The sequence below is a fragment of the Bactrocera oleae genome, chromosome 6, assembly GCF_042242935.1.
Source record: "Bactrocera oleae isolate idBacOlea1 chromosome 6, idBacOlea1, whole genome shotgun sequence".
In the NCBI taxonomy this organism is placed as follows: Eukaryota; Metazoa; Arthropoda; class Insecta; order Diptera; family Tephritidae; genus Bactrocera; species Bactrocera oleae.
In genome coordinates, this window is record NC_091540.1 from 5566775 (window position 1) to 5580130 (window position 13356).

The 13356-nt window shown below is 34.6% G+C and overlaps 1 protein-coding gene across 2 annotated transcripts in view; it reads left to right on the forward strand.

The window, feature by feature from the left end:
* The first annotated feature begins 7007 nt into the window (after positions 1–7007).
* Positions 7008–13356, forward strand: part of sff (sugar-free frosting) — a 46289-nt gene continuing 39940 nt past the window's right edge. Inside the window, exon 1 of one of the 2 annotated variants that reach the window (XM_036358140.2) lies at positions 7008–7893. The gene's annotated coding sequence lies outside the window, so the exon portion shown is untranslated. The remainder of the gene's footprint in view (positions 7894–13356) is intronic. The other variant, XM_036358141.2, reaches the window with a different exon arrangement.

The following is a 13356-nucleotide window of genomic DNA, read 5'->3' on the forward strand; positions in this document are numbered from 1 at the left end:
CCAGTTTCTTTTAATATCAGCGAATCGAAAAAACCAAAACCAAAAAAAAAAAATAAATAGTAATATAAAACAAAGAATTAAAAAGAAATGAATAAAAAAAATAGATAAAAAGTAAAATAATAATAAAATTAAAAATAAATAAAATATATTTTAGTTCAACCATATAATACTATTTATGGGTGCTTTTTCTTTGATCGACTGCCGTCAGCTGTGGCGAATTTGCACCTAAGTACAATATATGCTCTCTTTTGCAAATATAATACCATATTTAAAATTAAAAAAAAAAACATCAAACTAAGTAACCTCTGTTAGTGCTTAGTGTTCGCTAATTAAAGGTATCTAAAGGAATAGGTGAAATCGCTAGAACTCTAGGCTTAAACACATTTATTTTCAGTGTTCTGTGATAGAACTGCACAGATTGAATAACTATGGGTCTTGGAAGCTTGCTGTTTCTAATGAAACAACTACAGCAAGGTTGAGTTGTTCAGTTAATTAATACCGCTCTATGTTTTAAATACTTATATTACTTTTTTATTTTAAATACTATATATTACTTACTTAGCACAAAGTACAGTATGTCCGATTTCGTAGATCATTATACCTTCCTTCCTCCATACTTCTCTGTAACCATAAAAAACGCGCGCAGCTAAGAAACCGAAAGCGTTATTATAAATATTTATAGTCATCAGCTATTCGCGAAATCAGAAATTTCTGATGACTAGGTATCATAAAAATGACCCCGTCGATTTTAATATATGTAACAAACAAAATTTTACCGAAAATTTAATATGTATAAGCGGCATCACAATATATTTGATGTTGGTGAGGAATCACGGTTAAGAGTTTTATCATAAGAAAATATAGTATAGCTCTAGGAAGAAGAAGTAATACATTTTTCTACAAAACGTACTCGTATAAAAGATCAGCCTCGTTATTGATAACAAACCATATTTTACCGAAAAATTTTATATACCATAATATCTTTGATAATGGTGAGGTTTGCTTTACATGAGCTTGATCGTTTTCTGCTAAAGAAATATACTATAGCTTTGCCATGAAGAATAAACACTTCTTGCTACGAAACATACAAAAAAAGTTCTAATAATCATTAGATAGATTGTTAGACGATCACTAATATCTTCTGATCTTTATATTAGCTAAGATCAATAGTCAGACTTCCTCAAAAGCATATACAATCAATATTGCAAGAAAACTTGGAAAGATATTTAAGATATCTCGTTCTTTGACAATCTCTTCCATTTTCTGCTATTTTTTTTTTATGTCCAATTGTTTGATATAAACAAAGGTTACTTTATAAAAAAAACTAGATATTTTATGTAAATCTTTATACTGTTCTGATTGTGTTGTTCCCTTGGACAATAACCTATACCATATTTCGTGAAGACATTTTTTCAAATATAAAACTTTTCCATAAACAAACTATATTTTGATCTGTCAGTTTGGATGGCTTCTATATGCTGGTGGTCCGACCAAAACCATTTATTAGGAGATGGCTTTCGGCAATAATTCATGTCACATTTTGTGCAGATATCTTGCAAATAAAGAAGTTATTTTTATTTTGACCGATCTTCAGCTATATACTCTATATCGACGGTTCCGCCAAACGAGCAGCTTCTTGAGAGAAAAGAACATGTTCAGAGCTTTCAAACTCCCGTACTGATACAAAATTTTTAGAGCAAAGCTTTGAGCTGATTGGGTATAAACAGTAAAGTACTGAGTTGGCACCTACTAATTTTCTTTTTATGCACAGCTTGAAAAATAAATAATAGCTAAAGGTGTCAGTTTCCTGAAGAAGGTGTATGTTTTGGAGCTACCATAAACGTATTAAAAAAAATTCTCGAAAATTGGTGCAAGTGCAGGCATTTGCCTATGCTATCTTGTATAAAATTCTGTATGAAATTTGAACTTTTATCCGTTAAAAAGTATACCATCCATATACAAAGCTTTTAAAGCTTTTTACAATCCACAAAAGTTTGCTTCCTCGCAGCCACAAACAAAAGCAAACGTGTCTTTGACAAGTTGCATACTTTTAGTTATAAAAACGTCATTTCGTGGGCAGTGGTAGAGTAAAAATGCTTTGAAGCAGGGTTTAGTGGACACTAACCACCAAAAGCTTAGCATGTGCTCAACATAATTCAGCAAGTAAAAATCTTGTTAATGAATCGTTTCGCTGCAAGTGTAAACAGCACAAAAAAACATCCACCGCTCATCGCTAACGCCGGCTACTGTTACCAATGAATATTTGTTTGCGCTGTGTTGGAAGGGGGTTGTTTGCTGCGTGCCACGTCACACACGCGGCCAACCGTTAAGTCGGCGACACAGTCAAACAACATGTAATGCGATATGTGTGAGTCGGTGGTTGGAGGAGATGGCTACTTACTACATGCCGCAGAGCTAAACAAAACGCCAACAACACAGCGTGTGTGAAAAACGTGATTTTGACGCTTGCTGACGTCATCTTGACGCATTGGCTACTTTGAGCAACCACGAACTAAACCGCAAACAGCCGTGGAATGCCCGCTTACGAGGAAGTGAGGCATGGCTAAAGCTGAATTTGAGTTTTGTAAACAAATGGTAGAATAGTAGGAGAGGGCGGTAGTAAAATAAAATATAATTAGATGCATAAATATTCTTTGTACTTTGTGTAAATATGGGCGCTTATTTAAATATATGAATATATATTATATTTATTAGTAAAAAAATTGTGTGACTAGTTACTTATAAACTAGTTACAGCACTAGTGGTGAGTGAAAAATATGCTTCTTTATATATATTAATTCACTTATCTGGTTAAAGTGAATCCTGAGAAAAATTGTTGACTAGTTACTAATGAACTAGCTACTGTACTAGTGATGGATGAAAAATATACTTTTAAATCTTTGTTATCTTACTGTGTTTGGTTAATGTAAGTTAATTTCATATCATTAGGAAAATGTTGTAACTTATACTAATGAACTAGTTACAGGACTAGTGATATGTGAAAAATGTACTTCTTTAACTTTATTAAATCGGTATTACTGCTCAAGGTAAATTAATTTCAAATCATGAGAAAAATTTGATGAGTAGTCTCACATGAGTTAGTTACAGGACTAGTGCTAGCTGATACATTGCTTACAATATTTTTTAGTTATTTCTTCTCTTTGCTGATTGTAACTGCATTCATTCATTAATGCACTGTCAGGCAACTAATTATGCTTTTGCCTTTGACGAGCAGCAGTAAAGACATACACACACACACACACACATACCATTATTTATATATGTATGTTTTTGTCGACTTTTGGACCCTTTGTGTATGACTGAGCGGCAAAGAGGAAATTCTACTAACCGAAAGCTTAAAGTAAGGCACTGTCACCAAAATGCTTACTACTTGTAAACAAATATATTCGTTTGCTTTACATACACGCACGCACACAATGCAAACATTGTCACCTTTTGCGGTTTTCCACTATTTGTCACACAAACCGAAACCACAAATAACAACAACAGTGAATATGAATAGTTCTTTGCTGTCGATTGTTGTTGTTGTTGATTTCATTTTCACTACCAGCACACATGCATACATACATACATATTTACGTAGTCATAGCAAAAGTATTGTACCGTTAACGCTCATGCAATATTTAGGTTTGTGTGTCTGCCTGTGTTTGTTGTTGTCGTCAGCAGCAGCACCAGCAGGTGACAATAAAAATGGCACAACTGCCATTGAGGTAACACATGAGGAAGTCTGACCCGTTACACCGGCGTGCAAATGTAATAAATATCTTTCGGCGTAAGGCGACAGCGCTAAGCACAAGTCAAGGCTTTTTTCGGTAATTGTCGCCGCCACAAGTCCATGCTTTGGCAATTTAGCAGCGTCGACAAGCGTGGTGGGGGGAAGGCTGTGGTAATGCCACGTGGGTTATATGTGTTTGTGTGTGTGTGTAGATGCTTTGTTTATTGTTTGCTTTTAAAGCGCCCTTTAAGCGCAAATTACTTTTGATGCGCAGTTTAATTGTAATTTTATTTACTCTTGCAAACTTAATTGACATTCACAGCTAAAGTTAAAGGGAAAGGCAAATGTAGTGCATACATATGTTAGTTAGTATGGCTTTTAAGACAAAATTAAAGTAAAGTGTACAAATTTATGGATGCTTAGTCACTTTGCTAATATTTTTTTGTGAATAGAAATGCACAGAATGAAAGTGGCAGGCTTTACAGCACTCACTTAACCCAAATTAAGTTGAATCCCATGAGAACCATGCTACTATTTAAATGGCGGTCGCCTCTTACAGAACTTACAAAACGTGGTTATGTACTATCTCTCGCCTTTAAAAGAGTTATAGCTTAGAGAGCATCGCTTTTCTACAACATATTATCTGATCAAATTTGACTCGAACTGGACCATTTAAACTGCGCAAAATTAATCGATAAAATTCTTTTTCTAGATTATTAAAATACTTTTTTACTACCTACCTTTATTCCAGTCGATTTCATAGGCTTATCCATTAAAACTTATTACAAGTAATTATCTGCCAATATTTCATCTTTAGGTCAGCTATTAAAAAAAAAAAAACCCGGTGACAAAAAAACATCTGGGCCTAGATATTATTAATATTTGAATATTTTGGCTAAATTTGCACGATGGCCAATCGAACAATCAACTGCCATAAAAATAAAAGACTGGCATAATCGTATTGAGATAGAAAACTGAGCAAATATACCAATTTAATGAGTTACCTACCAATTTATAACCTTGGATAACTATTTCATGGTTTTTGAATGTATCTAAACTCTTCTTGACAATTGAGCATGACTTATATATAACGAATAGCGTAGAGGACAATCAAAGTTGGCTATTGAAAACCGAGGAATCTGAGGCCAGTAATATGTCATAGATGTTGTAGAATATGCTACTGGCTTAAGCCTGCGAAATGAAAGTCTCTAGCCTTTGAATGTTATAAGCATATTGTTCAACGATTTACCATCATCTTCCTCTTTTTACAATGATAGTTTTGAAGTGAAATTCTAATAATTTATAACGCTGTATTTCTCTCGGCATGCCAATGCAGCATTATTGCCTATTTGATTTAGCTGAGCGACTTATTGCTGACATATTTATTTCTCTTTTTCTCAGTTTATGATCCGAAAATTATTGGGTGGTAGTATTATTCTTGATTGATAATTTTTTAGTACTTTTTAGCAAATAATTTACATTATGATATATTATAATATTATATAATTTTTATATTTTTGAAACTTTTATATTTTATTGTTTAACTTTTATGTAGTGTTAGTTTAAAGGGGTTAATATTATATTTACAAATCCCACTAATTTTCAGTACTAACTGCTATTTTGAATTATATTCTAATGATTTTTAGTACTACCCGCTAGTTTCATAAACATTCGAAAGTCTAACTTTTTTATATCGCGTTTCAATAGTATATTATTTGTCATAACTTTGCATTGAGTATAATATAATATTAAATTTTCGTATCATTCAAGTGCTAATTTTACTTCAACGTTCAGAACAATTTAGTAACAAAATATTATCTTCAAATTCACTTTAAACTTTCTACATAGCTTTGAAATTTTTGGTGCTTTTATATCCTCAGTATTAAATTTAGAAAATATTTTTTTTCAGTACTCACATATTTTTTAAAACTCTTTTTCACAGTATTAGTACTAAATTAGTTTTAGTAATTTATAGAAACTTTTTCTCAATTTTCATATTATAAGTACTGCTTTATTTTTTAGTACTCGCTCGATTTTAAGTACTCATATAAAAATATTTTTAGTACTCAAATAATTTTATTTTTAGTACATGCTCAATTCTAAGTACTCATATAAATATATAATTTTAGTACTCAGTATTTTGAGCACTTGCTCAATTTTTAGTACTCATTTAATTTTATTTTTAGTACTCAAACAATTGCTCAATTTTAGTACATATATAAATTTTATTTTAGTACTCCCTTAAATTTTAGTACTCAATATTTTTAAACATTTTGTCGTTGTTTTCCATAATAAAATATAGTTTAGTACTTGCTTAGTTTTTTTAGTACTGCTACATTTTTTTGTAATTGTCTTATTTATTTCTAATACCGTAAGTATATATTTTATTTTTTGTACTCCGACAGTATTTAAAACACTTTTAAAATTATACTTCGTATCAGAGACACTTTGTACATATAATACAGAATTTTTAGTACTAAATTTTGTGATTTTGTTTACCAAAAATTTTTTTTGAATTAATTCGTATTACATTTAATCAACAATATTTGCCATTCTGCTTTTAATATACTCTCTCTCTCTCTCTCTCTCTCTTTCTCATTTAACAAAACTGCTCAGCTCTGCGATACTCATCAATGAATTGGTTTTTGCCACTGCACCTTTCTGAAACTGCTATATTTAGCATGGTGAGCGCACGAGAGCGTCGCAGCTCGCGGTGGTGACGTATGCTTACGTTGCGCTTGCACACTTGAGGGCTGTTCATGAAAATACAGTCGTGTGGCAGGGGTTGCATGAGGGTGGCACGGACCTCACATATAAGTGTGTGTGAATTGATTGAGGGAATTCCTGCTACTAAGTGCAACAAACAACACGCATACATACGCACCACGCAACAACAACAGAATACGCTTGAGGCGGTCAACAGTAGCTGCTGCAAAAACAACATTGCGCGACTTTGACGTGAAGCCACTTCACGGAAATGTCAATGCAAAGCGTGAAGACGACCAAGTACGAGGGCGCTCAGTGAATCAGTGACTCTTCTGGTGCTTGCAGCGTGTCCTTATGGCTGCGCAAGTGCAGAGAGCGAGTATGAGAGAGTAACAAGCGGTAATGCTTGCAGCTTAGTTAGTGTGTTTGTGGAGGCGAAAGGGGCGGAGAGTGCGTGGGTACGCTTAGTTTCTACCACGAGTCAATTTAGCCAACTTAATATGTTGCCACGACTGCTTGCTCTGGCACATTGGCGCTCGCTCACCACTGGCCAGTTGCAGTTACGCGTCGAGCTGAGCAAGACATCAGCATTAAGCCAAAGCTGTTTTTAGTTTAGCAAAAAGCAACTGTCGAACGCTTGAAAGTGCTGGGAGTGTTAGTGTTTATGGGTCTGTGTGTGTGTGTCGAAGTGGTTTTTGCTGCGCTCGAGCCAACGCTGTGTAGTAGCAAGAAGTGTGAAGAAGAAGCAGAAAAAGTAAAGATAGCTATAGCAGCAGCGCAAGGAGGCGAGAAAGCGAAGAAAGTTGTATGGAAAAGCTGAAAATTTCCAATTGCGATTTTTTTTTATTATTACGCTAAACACTGTGCTTAGCCTTTGTAGTAAAAGCAATTACGCGTGTGAAAAGCAAACGTAACGTAAACGAAATTAAGTGCGAGTGGTTTCAGCAAAAAAAAAAAACGGAAAACAACAAAATGCATTTAAAATTATGCGACAATTTGCGGCGGATGTGAAAACGGTTGCGCTGACGGTCACCAATGGGTAAAAGTTAAAAGTCATTGTATAACCAGCCGCCGCAAATGTAGGAAAATATGAAACATACATACACATATACAACAACAAACACAAAAGCGTGTTGAGCTTGCATACCTATGTGCGTGCGGTAAGTGCGACTGATACTACACATGGTCAGCCATCATGTCGGTTAGTGAAAAATAGCAAAAGTATAAAAATATTACACATAAAGTGCACGAGTGCGGTGAAATACATTTTTTTTTCAATCACTCAAAAGCAAAAATACATATTACACCAGCTTGTGCAACAAAATTTTACTTAACAGTATTAAATAAAAAAATAATAAAATAAGATCACTGTGTGCAAAAGAACACTCGCTTAACTGCTGTGGCCGTCGTTTGCAGCAGCTACTCTGCAAATATATATATATATATAAATAGTAGGTACAATAAATCTCAAAAACCGTCTAAATACTCAACTACTAACCCAAACTGACTAGCCAACTAACTAGCTACAAATATAGTTAGTAGCACTCCTGTTACAAATAAATACATATACTAACACACATACACGGCATATTGTATATATCGATTTTCAACCAAGCCAAACCAAACCAAACTAAAGCAAAGCAAAGCGGCCGAGCCAAAGAGGCAAGGCAACCTTTCGGCCCAAGCTAGTCAGCCTCTTTCATAGACAAAAGCCGAAATGTATGCGAGTATAAAACTCAACACGATATGGTGGCGCTGCCGCTAACTGTGGCAACATCAATAACAACAATAGCACAAGAGTGAGCTTGCCACAATGTAGTAGCAAGTAGCAAGCAGCAGACAGCAAACACAAACAAATGCAAAACGTGAGCGCCAACTGTTGTTGTAAACTGTTGTGCATGGGCGGCCAAACAGACAGACAGCAGAAGAGAACACGTTCACCAATACAGACGCGTGAACGCAAAGTCACATGCATTGAGCGGTGTTTACGGCGCCCGCTGTTACGCTATGTGCGTGAGTGTTTGTGTGTGTATCGTGTGTGTAGCGCCTCAGCAGTGACAGTGTTGCATTTCGCACTCTTCCCCTTTACTGTTAAATTAAACAAATTATTGATTCATAAAAAAGTATTGTTTTTTTTTGCTTCTACCACATTTTATAAAAGCTTGAATAGCTGTCGTTACAGCTATTTTTGAAATTTCCCTAAATCATTTTCAATTTTAAAAACTATTTAATTAATTTTAAATATTTATTGTAATTTTAAAAATTTTTTTAATTAAAAAAAAATGTTAATTAATAAAAAATCATTTATTTTTATCTTCTTCAGCTTAATTTGACTTTTTTTTTTTGCTTACAACTACATTTGCGTTAGCTGCTCTGCTCTCACAAACGCTTTTCGCATATTTGTAGCATAGCTGCAGGCGTTATGTGGCGTTGGCGTTGAAAAATACCGGTTCCGCTGCTTGCATTATGATTTATTATCGGCTTTGTTGAATTCGGTTGAAACAGCTGGTGTTAGGTTACTTGCATTCACACTTGGATTGAGAATTTTTTAATTATTTCGAGTTTTGTTGCTGTTTTAGTGATGGGTGGGTGCAGATTTAGCAGAATTTGGTTGGAAAAATGTTAATATGTGCAATATGAAAAATAATTAATACGTAATAATGCTTTATTGTATTGTATACATATAAAAACCTGGGTATTCAATTTATATAAAAATATCAGTATCGAGTATGAAATAATCGATTGTGGCACGTATTTTTGTTAAATGAAGCTTTAAGCAAACCCGTTTAATATTTTCAGTTTTAAAAGGCTAAAAATATAAAAGAAAGGCATGTTTGAAATAAGATAAATTATAAAGTATAAACTCCTAAGGATCGGTAATAAAGTAATATTAATCATTAAACATAATATATTTTTTGGAGTTGCCATCCGCATATATATTTTATAGATTCAAGTATTAAGTTTAAAAATTGGAAAAATAGATTTAAAAAAGCCTAAACAGTTTGCTAAGCTTGAGCTTAAGCTAACATTCAAAAAGAGTTGCCACCGTTTCTAATTACCAAACGAGCAAAATAAAATAAGGTAGTAAATGAGCTGCAGCAGTAATATTAAAATTTCTAACATAAAAGTTTTGCGATTTTTAGGTATACATTTGAACAGAGTTGCCACACCTATGAAATTTGCCATCCACTTTTTGAACTGCGAAGCACAATTAGAAATGCTTACTTAAAAGTTTTGTTAGATTTTAAAAATACATTTAAACAGAGTTGCCACCCCTATTAAAATTTTAACCGAGCTAAATCTTCAAATTAAAAAAAATGCCATATGGACATGAATTAAGGGCTACTTTGAAAAGTTGAATAAAAAAAATTAACAGTTTATAGGGTTGCCACTTGATTTGAAGCTTCGAAATATAATGAATAATGTCAAAATTTGAGATAACATTTAGTTACAGAAAGGGAGATAAAATTGCGAACCCTACATGTGTTTAGCTGCGCTCCTACCGTCATCATTTATATAATATGTTAGCAAACCTCACCAGAGATTTTTAAGCAACATCTACAGTTCAGAAATCATTAAAAAAAATAGCCGATAAAGGCTCGGTGAGTAGGATTTCGACTCTTCTAGAGGGCCTACTATTACGTGTTCTTGGTTCCAAGATACCAAAAGACAAAAAAGAGTTTGCAGAAAATGATTTTCAAAATGATTCTAAAAGCTTATGGAACAATGTAACTATCAGCACAAAATTATCACCAAACAGTGACCTTTTGTGGATGTTTGAGTATAGATAGTATTCAATGAAGAAACATTATCTAAAATCTAGCGATTATTTACAAAACACGCCCACCAAAAAATAAAATTTTTATTAAGAATACGAAGCATGGAAGGTTCTGTTCTAAAGACTACAAAACTGTTTAGTAAATATCTCCAGTTAACTTGGCCCAAAAATATTATACTCTTGGTCCAACCCCTACCTCTGCCAGCTTAGATACATAAGCCGAGTATTATATTTCATTTCGTGGTTGTTAGCTTATTATTTCTTAAACCATTTGTCACCAGTTTTGCATCAAAATTACGAAGAGTTCAAATGAACAATTGTCCATATCGTAAAGTTAACAAAATCACGTCCTTTTCGCCCCAAGAAGCTGCACATTTGTCGGAACCACCGATAGCGGATCACTTTAGCATATAGCTGCCATACAAACTGATCGCTCAAAATTAATTTTTTGTATGGAATTTTTTTGTATTTGTGAAGGGTTTTATAGTATCGCTGCAACCGAAGTTAACATTTTTCTTTGTTTTTGTATTATTGTTATACTTACAGCCTAAAAGTATGCTAAAAATGTTTCTAAAATACAAAGTCTTTACAAAAAGTAGTTATATCCACTTGCAAGTCCCAGAAATCGCGTTATTTGTTAATTCTTTTTTTGTTGAGAGATTTCAAATAAAAGTAATGTTCATTTACAGAATTTATTAAATTTCAATAAACGTTGTTTAATTTTCTAAAATCTTAAATTCGTAGCCGATCTCAAGAACGATTACCGAAAATAGCTGTTTGGCGGTGAGGGCGATTTCTTTTTGCATAAAATTAATTCAAAGCGAAAAACCAGAAAACCAAAAAAAATTGACTTATAACAATAGTTGAATACAGATAATGTTAGAAGGACTAGTCAAAATTTTGATTTTTGACAAAGTGAGTGCTACCCCTAAAAAAGTCGTTTTTTGCTAAAATATAAGCGTTTAAACTTTTTTGTTTTTTTTTTGAAATTCACAAGTGGATATAACTCTTAAATGCTTAAAATTAATTGCTATTAATATATAGTTAGAAATCTTAAGAGCGAGAATGTTTATTATTTTTGTAACGCTAGAAAAGCTGTCGACGTCATAACACCTCCTCTTCAATTATTCTTCCAATACATTCCTTTATAAAGTATATGTCAATAAACACTTGCTCAATATTAATTTTACAAAAACAAAAAACAAACAGCAATAAAATTGTAAATTATAAATAGCCAACCATTGCTCTGCCAATAGCAAGAACATTTGCAACTATAAATAGAGACAATTCAACTATGATCCCAGTCCAAAGCAGAGCGGCGCTGCCACAGCGAATAGCAACAGCAACACGTACAAACAACGCAGACACCTTTGCAATCCTTCACAAGGTGCAATGTCTACACAACGCGAAATAAAAGCTGCTCTCCAAGCAGAGCAAACAAACGCGCGCGCACACAAACACCCACACACACACACATACACGCATCGTTATCTTTAATTTCATTTAATTCTGTTTCATGTGAGCGGCTGTGATAGCGCGAATGCAGGAGACGCCTGGCGCAAGAGCGGCGCGAGCGGTGTGCATTGCGTTTGTATGCGTTGTCTTGAAACTATTTGGCTGCCATTTCAAGGTGAACAAGCAAGCGCGCTCGCATTGTTTGAGCGCTTGTGGATAGAGAGCGTGTGTTCATGGCGGCGTTGATAGTGGGAGGTAGCGCTGGGCGAGGCGCGCTGCATGTGTCGTGGTTTGCTTGTTTGCGCGCGTCTGTGTGAGTGCGAGCATGTGAAAACTTTTGTGGCAAAAATCGCTTAGGCGAAGAGAGTGTGGCAAGCAATTATTTTATTGCATTTATTAGTGCGCGCACGTGTGTGTGTGTGTGTGACTGCACTTTGACGCGCTTGAGCGTAAATGATATCCCCCACTGGGTGTGTTTGCTTTTTATTAGCGCCGCTCTCATGTTGCGACATGCCATCTGCTCTTTTTACCATACAATAGCAATATACATTTCTCTTTGTGCATGCTTGTTGGCGTGACGCCTACGCGCATGCGTGCCATATGCAACATTAACTAATAGAAATCGACGGAGAAAAGCGCAGTGGTGAATTTCAATTTCTTTTTATATTCCTTTTTAAATGTTTTTGTTTGTTTGTGCAAAGTGCCTGGCCTCAGTAGTCAAAAAGTGTTGAACAATTGTATGGGCAACAACAAAATATTATGTGTGTAACAAAAACGGACCATATGTCCGTTCATAGGCATATCAAAGCTCATATACATGTGTACGTCAACACAGTTCTCACTTGTTCAGCCTCTGTTGTTGTTATTGTTTTTGTAGTTGTCGGCATGTTTGACGTGCATTTAAGTATGAAACACGCAACGATATGTCGGAATGTCATTAGAATTGTGCACTTTTTGCTGTCTTTGCGAGCATACACACACTCATACAGCGCCACTTATTCCTGTCACTGCATCAACAATGCTCCCTCTGCCGCCGCTGGCTTGTCAATAATGCTTCTTATGCTCGCTCTGTCATTAAGCGCATACGTGTGACAACTGTATGCCAACCACCTCGCGCCTCACCGCTAGCTTTCCGCCTCCTACTCGTCTATGCCTTTTATGCGTTAGATTTTTGCTAGTTTGCATGCCACTTGTGACGTTCCAGTTTGTTGCACTTTGATGTCTGTTCACTACATTTGCCACACACCGACTATACACATTTATTTTGCTGTTGTTGCTGTTGCCGTTTTTGCGCTAAATAATTGTGTCTAGCTGCGCTGTACAATGGGGAATTTCAGCTCATAATTTACATGGTGTACTATGCTCTAAATATTTGCTTATATAAAAGTGTCGATATAGAAATGTTGCACAGCTAAAAATATGCAACTCTGCATAAATGTATGCATTTGTGTATGCAAGTGTGTGTGCGGTTAAGTATATAGAAATTCAGGTTCATGCAGTCAAGCTCATATATTATTGCATGCAATGGCTTTTGCACTCACTTACACATACATGAAAACGAGGCATACTCTTGCGGGCAAAATTAACACACACAAAAAACATATAAATATATTTGCACAACTAAACACATACAAATATATGCTACATGCATATATACATATATTTATTTGAAGTACTTAAC